General features: G+C 52.8%; 1 long non-coding RNA gene across 1 annotated transcript; it reads right to left on the bottom strand.

Annotated features, from left to right (window-relative positions):
- Positions 1-12,047: 12,047 nt before the first annotated feature.
- Positions 12,048-18,957, bottom strand: LOC114485220 (uncharacterized). The gene is made up of 5 exons (XR_008616776.1): positions 18,809-18,957; positions 18,332-18,417; positions 15,659-15,717; positions 12,860-15,447; positions 12,048-12,115 (listed from the first exon to the last, which is right to left on the bottom strand). It is a non-coding gene; the product is annotated as an uncharacterized lncRNA (long non-coding RNA).
- Positions 18,958-19,640: the final 683 nt, after the last annotated feature.

Here is a 19,640-nt window from a genome sequence, read left to right on the forward strand (position 1 = left end):
GAGGCCACGACAGTGAGAGGCCCACGTACCACCAAAAAAAAAAAACAAAGAAACCCTCCTTGGAGGCAGGGACCGTGAGAGGGCTGTGGGATTCCCTGGAGTGTGTCCACGGGCCTCAGGTCAAGACCATGCTGGCCGGGGAGCAAATGCGAGCAGAAGACACGCACGCCTAACGCCTTCTGTGGCTGAGCGAAGCCGCTTAAGCAAAAGCAACAGGCATTAAGATGGGACTATTGCAATCATTTTTGTCTGTGTAATTTGTAATGAGGTTGTAATAGACAAGGATTTTAGAAAACAGAATGTTCTACAAATCTGTTTCTTCCCTCGTGTGAAGTTACTTTGGGGATACCAGTGAGTATCGTTCTCAGTGCCCCCGCCTGGTTATTATATAGAAATATAAAATATATACAAAACACCAGAGACAGGAGTAGATCTGGGTGCCAGGGCTCTGTGGATCTGCCATAAGCCTGAAATAAACAGTGACCCTAAAAGTAGGCGGTGCTTTGATTTTTATTTTAAAATACCCATTGATTTTTTTTTTAACCTACATTTCCCACAAAACCTAAAAATAGTTGTCTGTTGGAGAAGTACTTTTTGAAAAAGAACAGAAGCAGGTGCCAACAAATAAATATTTGGTGGTGTAATTAGCTGCTGTCATATTTTATACGAGGGCAGCAAAATCCATCTTACGTGAACCTTTTTTGCTTTATAAATGGTTTCATCCATTTGGATGTAAAGTCTGCTTCCAAAAGGAAACGTTTGTCATTGCCCCATTTTCTGTCCTTTGGACTTATTGCAGAAAAAAGCACCTCAAATGAATCATGGGTTTGATTAATTGGAACCCAATTTTTAGAAGCCACAAATTATTGAAGATTGAAAATAGAGAAGTCCCTTAGGGAACAAGGCCTTGTGTGCTTATCCAGTTACTAAATTTCATTAAGATGCTGCCTGGGCAGTGAGTAAATTAGCCTGGTGTGGAAAAGCCTCAGTCCCCACAGAACAATTTCTGATGGAGGAGGTCCTCTTAGCTCAAGGAAACCGAGCAGAGAGGAAGGTGATGAAGTAAAATGTGGATTCACAGCAGAGCTGAGAAAATACGGCTTGAATTACGAGTCCAGTAGAACAGGAAGCAACCACCAGGATCAAGAATGGTGGCGGGGCAGATGGAGAGGCCCAGAGCACAGGCTGGCAGGGATGTCGCAGGGACACGTGGGTGTGGGTACCAGGTGGCCTCACTGGAAGGCGGAGATGGCCTCAGAGTAAAGGGTCAGGGTAGGGTGAGGATACACGTCCAGCGAGGGGCACGTAACACACACACGTGCTTTCATAGCAGCAGCGTCTATTAGTGTAAGAAGCAGGAAAATGCTCACATCGTTGGGAAAGAGCTTGGCAAACGAGGTCAGAGAGATAGGAAATGTGACGAGTGGGAACTAGGTGTGTATGAAATAAAGCCAGATTGTGGCCACCGTGGCTGCTGACCGGAGGGACAGGGCAGCAGGGACGGCGCCCGAGGAGCGGGGATGCTGTACGTGAGCGTGTCATCATTCCCAAGGTCGGGAGACAGGCCGGGTGTCGCGCGGATACAGGGCGGAACCGCCTGATCCCCGGGAAGGGGATCCTCCCTGTCCCGGGGCTGCTGCACCTGCAGGGCCCTCCGGCCGGCTGGCCCGGCAGGGCCGGCAGGTGGCCCGTTGCGCTCGCTGCTCCTGCCACCCCTGCGCCAGGCGTGCGCTGCTGGCGTCTTCAGTTCTGCCCGCACCCCCAGCTGTCCGGGCACCACCCCGCTGGGCGACCCCGGCTAGAGGGCTGAGCCCCTGGGCCGCCCGCCGCAGCCCCGCGTCCCGCCCGCGGAGGTGAGGCCCACGGCCCCCTCACAGCCCCCCTGCCCCTTCCCCTCGGCACCCCTGCGCCTCGGCCATCCTCCCACACCTCCTACTCCGCAGCCCGTCCCGAAGACTCATTCTGTCCGTTCGGACAGCCTGTGTGGCTTCATCCTCCTGCTGGCACGCGGGCTGACACAGGATCCTCAAGAGTGAGACGTCCGGTCCGGGTCAGGCCTGGGATGGTGTAGACGCAAGGAGCTGAGCACAGTGTCACAGGAGATAAGGAGCTGCGCTGTGCGGGGCGGGATAAGAGCCCACTGGAAACGTCGTCAAGCAAAGGGAAGAAGCAAAAGAGCAGCTGTACTGCTGCAGAGGAAGGCCTGGTAGGGATCCCACATTCTAAAGTAAGGTGCTGGGGGCGCCCGGAGCCAGGGTCCTGCCAGACCCCCTCATCCCGGCTGAAAAGGGGAGGCCGGGAATCGGGTGGGGGGCGGTCACAGAGCGCTGGGGAGCCTCCTCTGGAAGGAGGGGCCGAGGCTCTGCCCGAAGGCAAGAGAGGGCGCCTGGGGCCACTCAGAGCTTCCTCCACCCCCCGGGTTGGGGGGTGCAGCGACAGGCACCCAAGCGGACTCATCTGAGCGGTGAGACCGGCGCCGGACCAGGACCCTGTGTCCAGACTTGGTGCCTCGGAGAGGCTCACCTCTGAAGCAGACCTCTGGAGAGGTGAGGTGACAGCAAAAGCGGGGTCTCGGCGGGAGGAGGGGGTCCTTCTGAGGCTCAGGAACAGGCCAGGTGCACGCCGGGGACCTGTAGGCAGGAGGTTCCCTCGGGGCCATCTCGAAGGACCCACCCGGGCCCTTCCGTTGGCAGGAGACACCAATCCCCCTGCAAGCGGGTGGCAGGGGAGGGGAGGGGATCCAGGTGGGAACCTGCTAGAAGCACAGCGCCCCTACCCCTCCGCATCCTGGGTCACGGTTGGGACCAGGCTGGGGGAGGAGAGCGGTTTCTAGCTGAATGAGAAGTGGAAGCCTTCATAGTAGAGTGGACTGGGGATTTTTTATGCCCCCAAAATGTGATTCTTTGTTAACACCTGACAAGGACCAGAAAAGCGACGCCCTCTGCCCTAGATCTCCTGCAGCGTGTTTCTGGGCTGCCCGCAAAGACAGGGCCGACAGAGCGGCTTAAAGGGGCCGGAGAGAAGGAATAAAGGCGCTTTCCTTTTTCATCCTACCGAAGCCAACTTATTAATAAACTGCAGACACTCTTCCGTGAAAGAGAACGTTCTGACAACATGGGGTGGTCGGCACGAGGCTGGAACGTGGGCGCGTGGGCAGGAAGCTGTCCTGGGCTCGGGACCAGAGGGGTGGGCGCGGCCAGGGACAGGGGACCGAGGGGACACTGGGCGCGAGGGTCGTGCTCCCCGGAGGGGGCCCCCGTGGCCACGCGCCACGCGCCGTGGGCTGGTGGCCACGCGCCGCCTTCGGGCTTAGTGAACAAGCTGGCGCTCCGAGTGCGCGCCTGGCGGGCGTGGCCGGCCGGAGCCACCCTTCCTGCCCGCGGCCAAGGTCGGGTTCCTGGTCCTGGAGGTTTGGGTCCACGCTTCAGACAGTGTTTCTACAGGTAAAGCAACCACGTGCTGGCAAGACTGCTCTGCCCCGCCCTGGGCCGAAAACGGGCCCCGTCCTCTTGTTTCTCCTGCGAAGAGTTCAGCACTGGCCTGGGGTGGGGGCGCCTGGGACCCCACGGCGGGCTTGCAGCCAGTGGTGGCGAGGGGCGCACGCCCTGGCTCTGGCCTCTCTCGGCTCTTTGTCATTAACCAAGGGTAGCACACCTGTCCTGGGCACCACGGAATCTGTCCATCCACGCTGTTCACCTCGAGGGCAGGGTGGCTGGTGGGTATGAGGGGGTCGGGGAAAGAGGCCGGGGCGCATGTTTCAACACACCCAGGAGCAAGAGAACCTATTTTCAGTCATAGCAACACCTTACCTTATTCCGTACGAGGCAGTGACTGCAGCTTCTGAACAAGCTGGTAGGATGGGTAAACGTATTGGATGGACCTACTGGTCAGCTCAGTGACTTTTCTGGTATGTAGAAGAAAACTCAAGCTACGTGGACAATCTTCATAACGAGGATATACCAAAGCTAAGATGTGTACCCCCTTTTTTACATAAGGAATTTATTAGTAACCCAGATGTCCAAAACCCAGACTCACGGAATAAGACTTGAAATTGATTCTCATTGGCACAGTAAATTATTCTCCATGTGCCTTTATATCTTACAACTTAATAGTTTTTTTTTGTTTGTTTTTTGTTTGTTTTTTGCGGTACGCGGGCCTCTCACTGCCGTGGCCTCTCCCGTTGCGGAGCGCGGGCTCCGGACGCGCAGGCTCGGCGGCCACGGCTCACGGGCCCAGCCGCTCCGCGGCACGTGGGATCTTCCCGGACCGGGGCACGAACCCGCGTCCCCTGCATCGGCAGGCGGACCCTCAACCGCTGCGCCACCAGGGAAGCCCCTTAATAGTTTTTAATGTTCTGTCCTCAAGCTAATGTTTACTGTTACAAAATTACAGATGCGTCCAACACAGGTGCACTTACAGCCGTCCTGAGGCCGGGAGACCCTGGGGTCAGCTACTCGAGAAAAGGTGGAGCACTCGTATCCAGACAACGGCTGGTGGCTAAAGTGTTTGGTACTGGCCCTGTCACACCCCAAAACCCAGCCACCAAACCAGGTATAAGCTGGGGTTCAGAGCAGTGGTTTTCATATACTTTTACTCATGAAAAATTATTATAGCCTTGCAAATTTTAAATTTGATTCCTAAAAGTTTATTTGTAACTTAAAACTGTTGCAAAGGGTGTAATGTTCAGTGTGTCATAAACACTGGCTTAAAAATAAAATCAGGTCACTCCTTTAATGGTATTCAATGGAATCTCTAACAATAAAAATTATGGTTAGAGATAAACACCCACCATATCCATTTAAAAATGCACTGATTAAAAATATATATATACTGACAAGTTCTTTAAAAGTCTAATTTTACATTTTACTTTTTTCCCTTAAAATTGTATGTTTTAATATACTTTCTCCACAGAAAGTGGAGTATATGGACACAACTTCTGACCAGTATAATATGGCAATGTCTTTCAAAATTATAAAAGCACTCTTTAAATCAGTAATTCCACTTCTAGGACTTTAAATTTAACCTTCAGATATATTCCCACCAAATGTGAAATAACATATGTAAGAGGTTACTTATTATAGCATTATTTGTAATAACAAAAATTAGAAATAATTAATTCCTTTGGAGCCCTAAAAAGAAAGAAAAAAAGAGAGAGAGAGACACTAAATGCCTGGATACGATATCCAGAAATAAGGGAAACAGGCAGGTTGTACAACAAAGTGTAATGTGTGCTGCTGTTGCTATTTGTGTAATGTAACACACTTTTAATCTTAACGTAATATACTAGTATATTAGAAAGACTTTTACTAATCACTCGAGTAGACTTCTCTGCATACAAAATACAGATATAAATAGAAATACGTATTATTATGTGTGATCAAAGCTGTAGGTGTCAAAAACATTTAGTCTAGATTGTATCATTATAATTTTTTTAGTTCACAACTGATGAAAACAATGCAGCAAACCAATTTTTATAACGAGTATTGAGTATAAAAAAATACTTCTGGAAATGATGGAGATGGACGGGGCCATTTTACTTTTCGATTAATTTACGTATCCGTGTATAAATAGCTCCTATCGCCAGCCTGAGACAAAGGTCATTTTTGTTCAAGGTTTCTCCCTTGCTGTGGAAATGTGACCTTGGGTTAACTTCCTAGCTGTGCTCCCCTGAAAGCTTTATCCAGGTGTCACCTGTGTCACCAGGTAACATTGCTTACGATGGAAATCACTGCCCTGCCTCTGGACTGGGGGGCCCCAGCGTGGTGACACCTAACTGGGCATGTCGGCGCCCTGTGTATTACAAGACCCGAAATTCCACGTGCTGCCTTGATGCCTTTGAGCCTCACGGGGCCCCAAAGGTCTGACGGTGAGCTGCCCTGTCCTCGCCAGCCGTGCCCCCCGCGCCCCGCCCGGCAGGAAAGGCCCCCCTCCCGGCTAGTTCCCCCTCCAGCTGGAGCAGCTGCACCGCCGCGTCCTCGACCTCCCGGCCCGCCCGTGGGATTATTCGGGCAAACCAGTCGCGTCCCCCTCGGGAACTGGGGTCCGCCCCCTCTTGTTACTGCGGGGTCCGCCTCTCGCAGGCCCCTGGTTCGCGCTGCTCCCCCGTGAAGCCCCCACGGGGGGCTGTGTGCTCTCCCCCCACTCCCACCCCCGCCGCCGCGGGAAGCATCGCTGACTCGTGAGCCGTGCCCAGGGTTTAGGGCACGTGTCCTCTCCTCGCCAGCAAGGTGACCCGGGGCTGATCAGAGTGCCCTGGAAACCACCCCTCAGCTGTTACGGAGACAGCAGTGCCTATGCAGGGTCTGCGTCGCTCCACACCCCGCCTGCGTGAGGCTTCTCTCCTGGCGCTTGCACGGAGCCCCGTGGGGTGGGGCGGGCAGAGGACAGCCGGCTGCGCGGGCCGCTGCGAGGACGCCTCCCGAGGGAGAGTGCCGCACTCTGCTCTTGGCCCCCGTGTCGATGCGCTCCTGCCCGCGTCCTCCGCGCGAGGCCCCGGCTACCCTCGCGAGTCTAAAGACCTGAGGAGCCCAAGACCCCCGAGTGGGCATCGCAAGCACCGATTTTGTCCGTGGAAGGGCTGAAGAACCTTGCTCCCAGGAAGAAACAGCAATGAGGTACATGCGAACATAACGTATGTTAAACGGACAAATTACATGAAAGACTAAAACTAACAAAACTCATTCAAGAAATCATCTGAATAGCCTTATATCAAATACATTGAATTTATAATTGAAAACCTTCAAACGAAGAAAAGAAAGGCCCTGGAAACACAATTAGGATTCTTTTGTTTTTTAATTTATTTATTTTATTTCTATTTATTTTTGGCTGCGTTGGGTCTTCGTTGCTGCGCAAAGGCTTCCTCCAGTTGTGGCGAGCGGGGGCTGCTCTTCATTGCGGTGCGCGGGCTTCTCATTGCGGTGGCTTCTCTTGTTGCGGAGCACGGGCTCTAGGCGTGTGGGCTTCCGTAGTTGTGGCAAGTGGGCTTCAGTAGTTGTGGCTCGCAGGCTCTAGAACGCAGACTCAGTCAGTAGTTGTGGCGCAGGGGCTTAGCTGCTCCGCGGCACGTGGGATCTTCCCGGACCAGGGCTCGAACCCGTGTCCCCTGCATTGGCAGGCGGGTTCTTAACCACTGCGCCGCCAGGGAAGCCCCACAATTAGGATTCTTAACACGGGAATGTGAAATGGTGCAGCCACTGTGGCAAACAGTAGGGTGGTGCCTCAAAGAATTAAACAGGGTTACCATAGCAATTCCACTTCTGAGGGTATGTATCCAAAAGAATTTAAAGATGGAACTCAGACAGATACTTGTCCACCCATGTTCACAGCAGCACTATTCACAATAGCCAAAAGACGGAGAAAACCCAAGTGTCCATCAACAGATGAATGAATAAACAAAATGTAGGCCGTCTATACAGTGGCATATTATTCAGCCTTAAAAAGGAAGGAATGGGCTTCCCTGGTGGCGCAGCGGTTGGGAGTCCGCCTGCCGATGCAGGGGACGCGGGTTCGCGCCCCGGTCCGGGAGGATCCCACGTGCCGCGGGGCGGCTGGGCCAAATGTAGGCCGTCTATACAGTGGCATATTATTCAGCCTTAAAAAGGAAGGAATGGGCTTCCCTGGTGGCGCAGTGGTTGGGAGTCCGCCTGCCGATGCAGGGGACGCGGGTTCGCGCCCCGGTCCGGGAGGATCCCACGTGCCGCGGAGCGGCTGGGCCCGTGAGCCACGGCCGCTGCGCCTGCGCGTCCGGAGCCTGCGCTCCGCAACGGGAGAGGCCGCGGCGGTGAGAGGCCCGCGTGCCGAAAAAAAAAAAAGGAAGGAAATTCTGACACACACACTACAACATGGGTGAACCTGGAAGACATGATGCTGAGTGAAATCAGCCAGACGGAAAAGGGCAAATCCTGGCTGATTCCACTAATATGAGGCCTCTAGAGGCGTCCTATTCATAGAGAAGAAAGTAGATGGTGCGGGCCAGCTGGGGGAGGGGAAGGCAGAGCTGGTGTTTAATGGTCACAGAGGTTCAGTTTGGGAGACGGATGGTGGTGATGGTTACGCAACAACGTGAATGTACTTAGTGCCATCGGACTATACACCTAAAATGGTTAAAATGGTAAATTTTATGTTTTGTATATCTTACTACAATAAGAAAAAAAAAGACTTCATTATGGACTTCCCTGGTGGCGCAGTGGTTAAGAACCCGCCTGCCCATGCAGGGGACACGGGTTCGAGCCCTGGTCCGGGAAGATCCCACGTGCCGCGGAGCAGCTAAGCCCGTGCGCCACAACTACTGACTGATCCTGCGTTCTAGAGCCTGGGAGCCACAACTACTGAGCCCACGAGCCACAACTACCGAAGCCCGCGCGCCTAGAGCTCCTGCTCCGCAACAAGAGAAGCCACCGCAATGAGAAGCCCGCGCGCCGCAACGAAGAGTAGCCCCCGCTCGCCGCAACTAGAGAAAGCCCGCGGACAGCAACGAAGACCCAACGCAGCCATAAATAAATAAATAAATAAATTTATTTTTTAAGAAAAAAGACTTCATTACAACTAACTTTTAAACACAGGGAAAAAAACCCCTTCTTTTGGTTCCAAAAAGCACGTTTTAGGTCTAATCAGCTCATTTACATAGAATCTGGTACAACCTGGTCCTAATAAGTTGGATTTCTGGGGGAGCAGCAGCTGGGCCCCGTGGCGACAGATCACCTCCTGGCACCTGAGCTGGGAAGTCTGCAAACATGGCCACAGGACGGACAGACGGGGAGGAGCATGTGAGGAATGGCTTATCCTGGAAAATCAGCCTTGAGCCCCTGGTGAGTCAGCAGTGCTGCTGGGCCCGTTCGTCAGGGTCCGCGCCCCCAAGCCGGAAGGGCAGGGCAGGGCAGAGACACATGAGAAGGCAGGGGCGGCCTTGACCCAGAGACGGGGGGGCCTGTTCGGAGGGTGGGGCAGGTGTGTTGGCCTCTGCTCAGAGAACATCCAGGATTCTCGAAGGCGTGGAATGCGTAAGAAACATTGTCTGCTGAGGTCCAGGAGAGGCATTACTCGTTCGTAGTAAGCGGAGTGCATGTCACGCTTCTGCTTGCTCTGGAAGCTTCTCTAACTTGTCCATGCTCCGGGAGTGACCTGGCCCGAGCAGGACACGCAGCGTCCGCATCTGTGTTTTCCTCCGTGTTCACACGCCAGTGTAAAGATCCAGAGAAAAGGCAAAAGGAGCCCCACTTGCTTACACGCCAGTAACCCGGACATTCACGCCTCCTGCAGCTTATTCCCTTCTGACTTCGTCTTCAGACAGCACTGAGAAGACGCTGGGGTCAGTAACACGCAGGCCACCTCTGGACTGGCGACATGTGGCGGGAATGATGCTGAGCTTTGGGATGGACGCCTCCGTGTGCGAGGGAGAGGTGGCTCTGCCGTGGGGCGTTAGGCGCTCCCGTCCGCCCCAACGCTGATGCTCAGTTAGGGCTCGGGGGTTCCTCGCTGCAGCAGCTTAAATGTAACGCGGCCTTAAAATGAGGAAGAATAAAGGACTTCATCCACAACACCTCGCATTGATCAAGAAGAGGCCTCCCTAACTCGAGAAATGTCTGAAGATTTCCATTCGAATACTTGGTGTGCTACCTACGTATTCTGAGTGCTTGTAATTACACAGCTCTTAATCTTCATTCCTCTTTCCCTAGTATCTTGCTAAGGCTATACTGTTCGGAAAACCCTGGAAAAACTATATGTCAAGTAACGTAAAAAATGTCACGCAATAAAAAATAGGTTTACGAAATCAAACGTCGGTGAGGATGTGGAGAGACAGAAATTGCAGCCGGTGGGAATGTAAATCGGTACCACCTTTCTGGAAACCTGTTCGGCAATTCTACTCCTAAATATACACTTCTCAGAAATGCAAACATACGTGCACCGAAACACGCGTGCAAAACGTTCAGAACCGCGTCAGTCATAACAGCCCGGGCTGGGAGCAGCCCAGCGGCCTGCTGGCCGTAGGCGGATAAATGACCGCGGTATATTCAGACAGTAGAACGCTATAGTGCAATGATGTGTGAACACACTACACACTACATACAAACTACATGCATACTACATACATACTACCATGTAATATTGCTTCACTCAGAACATGGACGATCTCATGAACGTAATATTAAGAAGAACCCAGACACACAATATAAGCAATTTATTCAGTGTTTAAGAGCAGCAGGATTACCCTAGGTTGAAGCCACAGTCAGAAGAGCACTCACTCTGGGAGTTCCCCAGCGGGCCAGTGGTTAAGACTCTGCGCTGTCGTTGCTGAGGGCACAGGTTCGATCCCTGGTTGAGGAGCCAAGATCCCACGAGCCTCGCAGTGTGGCCAAAAAAAGAAAAAGAGCACTTCCTCTGAGGGGGGTGATGTCTAGGAAGGGGTAATGAGGGAATTGCCGGGGAACACCCTGCCTGTCGCCCCGGTGGTCCCACAGATGTGTTGCCTTTGGAAAAATTCTTCCAGCGGTACATTTGGGATTCGTGAACTTTTCTGTACACATGCTATGTTTCCATTTAAATGTTGACTTTAAAATACATCTATATCCTTCAAAGTGTATTTGTAGACATTTAGGAAGATTAGTTTTGAGACTAAAGAATACATAAGTGAATTTAATGAGAGTGATACAAGTCCTCTGCGATTCAAGGAGTTAAATATTTATGTTTTAATAAATGTGTTGAAATTTGACACATACGTATGTTTTTTAATTAAGATATCAATGAGCAGAATAGAAATAAAGCTGTTGATTAACACCCCCTATTGGCCGTCAGCAGTAAGTGCAGGTAGAATCAATACAGGAGAATAGATCAATGGTTGAGAGCTCTGACACTCATCTTTGCTCACAGGAGTTATAAATCAGCATTAGAGTTTAGTAGAAAAGGTGGAAAAGAAGTCAGGGTTGTAAAAATGATATCTGATAAGTGGACAGAGCTGTACTGACTGCATCTTCGTTTCAGAACATCTATTTCCCTCATTTAACCGTCTGGGTGGTCATGGTCCAAACTCCTCTGTCCCCACGCTGGACGCGATGCTGTCACCCCAGAGGGGAGCCCGTGGCTGCATCCTTCTCTGTTCTGCGGCCCGCTCCTGCGTCAATTGCTCAATTTAACGACCCCAGGACCTCATAAAAGTGGAGTCATACAGGATTTGTCTTTTTGTGACTGGCTTATTGTTTTATGTTCATTTTTAACAAGAAAGCCTTGCGGGAATTTTTAATAAACTCTGCCTGTTCCCGTACAATTAGTTTCATGAACGCTTCCCCTGTTCTGTCCCTTTGCGATATTTCTCCTCTCCCTCTCTGCTTAAATCCTTTATTCTACTATTTCTCCCTACCTCTTGCTCTCAGTGCATTTTATTCTCCCTTTCCTGGTTCCCCCCCCCCTTCCCATTTTCCACGACGTCACTGGCAGGGGACTCTACGGAACCACGTGCAGCGGATGACTCATGGGGAACCGGGGTGGTCATCCTCGGGGCGCCCCGGCGGTCAGTGCCAGATCTCACTGTAGGGCTCACTCGCCAGTGCCCCCTGACCCCCAGGGGGACAGTCACCTTTCATGTCTCCACAAAAAAGCATGAGGGGAGGGGGAGGAGATGCCTTGAAGAAAGTGAAGACACCTCACCGAGGCCACTACGTCTTTTATTTTCCAAGGAGACAAGACAAGTGTAACCAGGTCCCAGGGGACCCGCCGGGGCTGCGAAGAAGGAAGGGGGGGTCCCAGGTCAACACTTGGCGGGTGGGAAGTAGCAGATTCCGGAGGATGGGGGAGAAGCGGGCACTGAGGGACCTGAGGCCAGGTTGGTCCCGAGGGAGGGCAGGGGCTGCCCCGAGCTGGGAGCCTCTGAGGTCCCCGCACAACCCAAGGGAGGGGTAAGGGGCCCTCGTGATGCACATTATGGGCTGAACTCTGTCCCTAAAAGGATGTGTTCACGTCGCAACCTCCAGTACCTGGGAATATGGCCCTACCTGGAAAGAGGGTCTCCGCAGATGTCATGAGTTAAGATGAGCTCATATCCGAGCGGCGTGTGCCCTTCGTCCAATGTGACTGGCGTGGAAGGTGAGTTTCCCCACCTTGTACATATCTTGAGGTCTAAATTCTATTCCCCACAAAGAGAGAAAGCTAAAGGCTTTTTAAAACATATTTTAAACAGCAAAGTACAGAAGGTATATACAAAGAGCTCCAGGTCATCTTGCCATGCTTTGCATTTTCTCGGCTCATATTTCTATTTTATAACCGATCATGGCAATAAATCAGCATTTTCTTGTGGACAAGAAATATGATTTCCCATTTTGCAGAGTCAACACTTAGATGAGCAAGAGCGACTGAGGTGGTGACTGGGCTATTCTCTGGTGTCCATTTATTAAGTAACAATCTAACAAAGCTTTCTTGAGCACCTGCTGCGTGCCAGGCACGGTGCCAGGGCTGGGCGTATCCTGAGGACCAGCGGGCTGTGGTCTGTGCCCTCACGGCGCTCGTGTTTTACCCACATTGTTGTTCATGCTTCCCTTTTCCAGTTCTCATGGTCTTACTTCCTACGTAAACTGAGGGCTTTAAAATCAATGACGTTACATCACATTTTATGGAATCCTGGGCAAATTCCTACTTCTCCGGTTTTCAATTTGTTGAAATACAAGAGTTGGCCTCAGGCTCTCTGATTCTGACGGCAGAATGCAGAGCATCTTGGAGGCTTTTCTCCCTAAACACGAGTTTCCTATCTGATATCGAATGAAGTTGCTTACATATTTATAGGAGATTGGAAAAGTACGTCTCTAATAAGTAAAGAGATGAAATGTGATGGTTTCCATTTTATGGAACAAGAAATATCAAGTAAACTGCTAACCTGCCGTCTTTCAGTTTAAAGTTTCTGTTTACTCTTGGCCAGGCCTTACGATGAAACAGGAGAATTCAGTCTCAGCCCCGAGCCACCGCACAGGAGTTCAAAATGACGTGTCACTGTTGTGTAGACTGTGTCCTAAAAATATGGGGTGACGTCCCCACATCAAGATAGAGGGAGCAGTAAACAGAGGACATGGAACCCGAGTGAAGTCATAGCCTCAGAATCTTTTCTTCCCAAGTAGTTGAGAAGAAGAGCAGCAAATGTTCTAAGATGACCTAATTTAACAGGGGTGGTTTGGGGACACGGTGAAGAATCCAAAAAACATGAATGAGAGGGTTAGACGTGAGGGTAGGGCAGCAGCTGTGGCAACTGCAGCTTCTGGAAGGAAGCCCACCTCTCCGTGGAGCCGAGCCGCTGAGGCCCCACGGATGCCTCGCCGAGGGTGGCGCCCAGATCAGGCGAGACGAGGCAGGACAGCAGCCAGGACAGACACTCAGACAGCGCTGAGCCGCCAGCCACAAGCAAAACTCAGGGGCGACGACGGGCCCCCGTGCGCGCCATCGTTTCAAAAACATCACAGCCCCGTTGGCGCTCTTCTGTCCCACAATTTTTTGAGAACCCGTGACGGGCACGGCATTGCGCTGGATGAGCCCAGCTGGGGACTCTGCCGGCGGCTGAGAGCGTCTCTTCCGGGGGCGCATCCCAGGCCCGGGCTGATAACCACAGGACGGGTCTGGGGGCCCAGGGCCCACTGTGAGAGGGACCCGAGCTAAAGCCCACTGACCACCTGCCCTCCAGAAGCCCCTACCCTGACTGGCGGCCGCGGCGCGTCTGGGGTCTCCTCGAATGAGCCTCGGTTCCGAGCCGGCGTCCACGAGTCCCCAGATGTCTGATTCTTCCCCTTTCCCCAGCGCACGGTCACGCTGGTAAAGGGCCGTGTCCTCCTCGCAGGGCTGGGAGAGAGGGGAACTGTACGTTACCTGCAGTGGACCAGGGTCCTTCCTTAAAGGGACCGGGCCTCCCCTCCATTCAAGGGGCTCCGGGTCTGAGAACTGACTGAGGGGCCGTGACTCTGTGTTCATCATTCCGCTTAGACTTTGTTCCCTCGACCTCAAGCTTTTCCGCCCGTGCAGATCGAGCAAGAAGCCCGTGGGGTCCCCCGTTTCCCCTCCAGGGGCTCCGGGACGGCCCGCCGGCGCCCCGGGTCTCTGCGCGCGGACCGTCCCGAGCCTGCTTGGCCCTCCTTCGCCACGGTCGCCCCGCCCGCCTCACCTGTCGCAGCTCCGCGCCCCGGGCCCCAGCCCCTCGGGCCCCAGCTACTCCCGCCTCCGGGGAAGGGTGGTCCCAGCTCGCCCAGGACGCAGGGCTCCCCCCGCGGGTTCGCTTCCCGCACTCGCGGAGAGAGGTGTGTCCTCTGGACCCCCCCGGGGAGCAGGTCTCAGCCGGAAAGCCACCCTAACAACACGCAGGCTCCCCCCCGGGGAGCAGGTCTCAGCCGGAAAGCCACCCTAACAACACGCAGGCTCCCTCGGCCCCGGCTCCCTTCCTCCAGGGCGCGCGGGCGCTTCGCTTCATTTCATACTCACCGCGTCAGGGCCACGTTTTCGCCAAACTAACCAACCCAACGCCCTGTCTGACCTCCGAGACGAACGAAACACCCGGCCCGCCGCCTCCGCTTACTGGGCCGCGTCCTTAAATCCGACGTGACCCGAGGGTCTGGCCCTTCTGCCGCCACCCCACGCCCGCACTCGTTCCTGCTCTCTGTGCAAATCAGGAAAGCCGGCCCTTCTGTGGGAGCGCGGGGCACCTCGCCTTCGGGGCCTGCGGGGACCTGCGGCCGGTTTCGGGCCAGCGGGGGTGGGGGGGACCCCAGCTTCGTCAGGATCCTGCCGCCCCGGCCCTTTCCAAGTCCCAGGATTCCAGGGGGATGGATAACCTCGACAAGCGTGAGCAAGGCCCCAGCAGACCAGACGCGGTGGTTTCTGGAGCCCACACGGGTTCCTGGCCCAGTTCAGATGGAGGGTCCTTGTAGGGAAGGGTCCTGAGCCGGCTCGTAATGCACGACGGGGCTTAGGGAAATAGGGGACAAGCAGCTGCACAGAGGGAAAAGCCAGAAAAGGCAGAGCCGAGCGTGTGCATACGCGCGCGCGTGTGCACGTGTGTGTAGGAGCAGACAAGTGTTTCTATTGTTGCTAAAGTTTAAATTATGAGGCAAGAAATCCTGAGACTGTACCGGTTCACTAATGGAGCGTCCATAAGATACCAAGCAGCATGATAAATGGAACACACTCGTATTAACTCACGTTCCCTCACAAAACCCCTGAAGGGTTCTTGTTCTTGCTGTAAATCAGTCAGACCCATTCTCCAGATGAGGAAACTGAGGCGACAGGTCAGCTGCCTGACGACTCGATTCTGGCCTCAGAGTCTCAGTGGAGGACGGCATCCAGACTGGGAGCTGAGAAGGGCAGGAAGAGACCTCAGGTAAAGCCTGATGAGCAAAAGCAGACGGGCCGTCCTTCCCGGGCTCAGAGGGAGAGCTTATCCCAGAGAAGAAAGTGCTCTGGGCAAAACTGTCAGGGATTGTCACCAGGCTAGTGAAGAGAAACAGAGAGGGAAGAGGCTTTTTTCGGTGACCTTGAACTAAAAGGTCACAGGAAGCACACAAGTGCTCAAGCGCGCGCACACACACACACACACACACACACACACACACACACACACGCACACGCACGCTCCCAGGCAGGGCTGAGAACCACCGGCTTACACCTCCCACTTGTGGGTGAACGCGTCTGGGGAACTGACCTGAGTCTCCTCCGTGGCCGTCCTGAGGCTTTATTTCTGGAGCCTGAACCTGTGTCCACCTGCAGGATGTGCAAACAGACCAGTGCGCCTAGGCCAGAGCATTGTTTAGATGAAGCAGTGCTTCCGGCTCTTGGCCGAATGAGACACCCAATAACTCCTGGAGAACCGGGACCTCTGTTCTCCCTCCGTGTGGATGCAGCGGCCCAGGGCCGCCTGCACCAGGACCACTCGCGGTCCAGACCGCAAGGACCGGCGGCGGCCCTGACTCCTTGAGTAGATTCTCACTCTGGACCTAGATAGAAGCAAACCTCTCCAAGGAGAGAGCCTGGAAGAGCCCAACTGACCCTCTTGCTCAGGAGTACAAACCTGTTTCTGGTGGGATTTTCATGGTGTTTCCGTGGTACCTCAAATGACCATTGCACATTTCTCTGAAACACAAATAATTTTACTTTTGTCGAAAGGTCAGACTGGCCTGCTAGAGTGTTTTGTAAAGTGTCATGAAATGAAACAAAGAGTGACAAACTGTCACCCCTTCAGACACTTCTCGGAGTTACTGATCCAGGGAGGAAGGACTGGATCTCTCTTAACGTGCTGCTAATGATCACACCGTTTGTTATGCACTGAGTCCTGCCCCCAAATCCGTATGCTGAAGCCCTAACCCCCAGCACCTCGGAGTGTGACCTTATTTGGAAGTGGGATGGTTGCAGATGTAACTAGTTAAAAGGAGGTTGTAGTGGGTCAGGCTGGGCCCTCGTCCAATGTGACTGGTGTCCTTATACAAAGGAGATATTCCCACAGGGAGAACCCCACGTGAGGATGGAGGCAGACATCCAGGGGATGAGCAGGTGATGTTGCCAAGGTTGCCGGCCAACGACCAGATGCTGGGAGAGGCCTGGGCAGAGCCTCCCTCGTGGCCTCACAAGGAACCCCCCCCCGCCGCACCCACACCTTGATCTCAGACCGTGAGACACTAACCGTCTGTTGTTGAAGCCGCCCGGCATGTGGCAGGTACTTTGCTACAGCAGCCCTGGGGAACCAGTATGCTGCTTACTGTGGCCATTGTTCACTGAGTGCTTTCTGTGTTAACCTCGGAGCCGAGCGGTTATGTAGGTCATCACACTTAATCCTCCTGAAGCCCTATGGGCAGGTAGTAGTGTTATCCCTACTTTCCAGATGAGGGGTGAGAAGTGGTCTCAGGGGCGCTAAGGAGCCTGCCCTACGTCACACTGCCAGCGAGTCGTGGACCGAGACGTGAGTCCTGGTCGGCCAGGCTGAGGCTCTGCACGACGCTGCCACAGCTCCAAGCATTGTTGTCATTGCTGTTTCAGTGCTATTTTAAATTTTATTCTGAAGCAGTTTCGAGTTTATAGAAATGTTGCACAAATAGTACAAGAGTTCCTGCTGACTCTTCACCCAAGACCCTCGTCCGGATTTCTTTCCGTTGCCCCATGGCTTTTTATGACAAAGGACCCAATCTAGGATCCAGACTTACAGTTGATTTACAATATCGTGTTAGTTTCAGGTACACAGCACGGTGATTCAGATAGATAGATAGATGTGTGTGTGTGTGTGTGTGTGTGTGTTTCAGATTCTTTTCCCTTATAGGTTATTACAAGATATTGAGTAGAGTTCCCTGTGCTGTACAGTAGTAGGTCCTTGTTGGTTATCTATCTTATATAGAGGAGTGTCACAGCCAGGTTTATGCCTCTTTAATCTCTTCAGCCTGGGACCTCCTTCCTCCTCTTTGGCCCCCATGACCTTGACTTTGGGGAGATAACGGGCAGGCCATTTTGTAGGACGTCCCGCACTCCTCTTGACCTGACGCGAGGTTAGGCCTCTTGGGCAGGTAGCTCACAGAAGTGCCGCGTCTTTGTGCTCCTCCAGGTGGCACATGGTGTCTGTCTGGCCTGTTGCCGCGGCACGAACATTGGTCACTTGGTCAGGAGGGTGTCTGCCAGATTCTTTCCTTCCTCTGTAATCAATAACTATTTTGCGGGGATGTACTCTGAGAGTAGGTAAGTATCCCACAACTTCTCCTGCTGACCCACCGGCCTGGTTACGGTGATGGTTGTAAACGATGATCTTTTCACTCCATTATTCCTGCTACTTTAAGAGTTTCCCCAGGGCTTCCCTGGTGGCGCAGTGGTTGAGAGTCCGCCTGCCGGTGCGGGGGACGCGGGTTCGTGCCCCGGTCCGGGAGGATCCCACATGCCGCGGAGCGGCTGGGCCCGTGAGCCACGGCCGCTGAGCCTGCGCGTCCGGAGCCTGTGCTCCGCAACGGGAGAGGCCGCAACAGTGAGAGGCCCGCCTACCACAGAAAAAAAAAAAAAGAGTTTCCCCAGAGATTTGTTTATATCATTCAAACTAATTTTTTAAATGTTAAAATATATTGAACAAGTTAGAAAATGGAATGAATTATTAATTGTTATTTTTAAATATGTCTAGTTGTTTGACTAGAATCGACCAGTTTCCCTACAAAATTTCATCCGAGAAAGCCTGGCCTAAAATGTCGTTGATTTCATATATTTCTGTCTCTCACTAGCTTCACTGTCACCCCACCCTTTCTGCTTATTTAGTTCAAATTACTGGCGGTATAGAAATAAAAATATGAGCAAGATAATGTCACACTTGTGAACATTTCAAACCAGAGTTAAGGAGGTAGGAGGGTCTTACCATAATCCCTTCGGGGAATACGATATTTAAAGCTGTAGAATTTACTGAGCGTGGTTTCTTTTTCCACTGGATGGCATAGTTAATGTCTAAAAATAGAAAAACCCATGAGACTAGCATGTAACAGGCAGCAAGCGTATTTCTTTGAGACAGTGTATCATGCATGCGCTGTCATGAGAGCATTTACAAAACATCCAGAAATTTGGGGGTTTTGTTCAGAACCCATTTTGCTCCTGTCTGGCTCAGAGTTCACATTGCCTGTAACATGTCACCCTTGACCAGAAGTTCAGCAGCTTTTATAAATTCAGTTGCCTTTGGAAGCTTTTCTACAGCCGTTCGTGGGCAAGGGTAAGATGCATAAAACAAAATAGAGTGGTTAGGAGTACATATTTCAGTCAAAAATTATTTCGGGGTAAAGAATGAAGCAGATTTTTGCCAGAAGACAGGGGCACTTCACCAGCCAACGAGATCTGAACACACCTGAGTCCCAGCTGAGGCCAGGAATCTAAACTCCAGGTAGCTGATTGTTTTATATACTCTTGTCCTTCTCTGAAGAGCTCAAGGGTCGAATGTGAATGTCAATCATCAGTTATGTCCACACCGGCTAATAAGCTGTAGCTTTCCCTGCAAGGTGTCTCCGAGGAATTCTGGAAGCAAACAAGCATGGAGACGGGTCAAGCCTGTGGCCGCCCCGTCCGGCTGCAGCATTTCTTCTCGATGGCAGGAAATGAGCCCAGCTTCCTCGGTTGGCAGAGAGCCCTGGACTTTCACCAAGGGTGCATCTGGGAGGCTCGCCTCATTGGGCCGGTCAAGGTAGAGCCGGCAGAGCCCCAGGTGAGCTATGGAGGTGGGACCTGAGCAGAGAGCTACACCTGCACAGTAGGAAGAGTAGGAAGGCGGGTCTACATCAGCGCCTCTAGACAGGCTGAGTTTGCAGAGTTCTCAGAAGTCACGCTGGCAAGATGCTCACGTATCCAAATGCTGGGCCCTTCCATCCGAAGGGTGTTAACTGGTGTAGACAAAGGGCAGGTAGGTTTCCTATCGAAGAGATGGGGCCGCCCACCAAGCGGGCTAGGTCAGGCCTGAGGAAAGGTTTTGTTTCAACTAGAGTGTTTTTAAGCTCTTTTAAATTGGTTGGTCATGTTTAAAAACAGGAAGAGTTCACAGAAGATATGGATTTCTGTTTGTCTTGAAAAAACGGAGCCATCTGGCAATACTGGGCCGGCACCCGTGTGAAAACTCCCCCGTCACCCAGCGCGGCCCCTAGGAGCTCCCCCCACCGCCCCGACTCCCAAGTGCCACTGGCAACCCC

The sequence above is a fragment of the Physeter macrocephalus genome, unplaced genomic scaffold (genome assembly GCF_002837175.3).
Source record: "Physeter macrocephalus isolate SW-GA unplaced genomic scaffold, ASM283717v5 random_751, whole genome shotgun sequence".
Lineage (NCBI taxonomy): Eukaryota > Metazoa > Chordata > Mammalia > Artiodactyla > Physeteridae > Physeter > Physeter macrocephalus.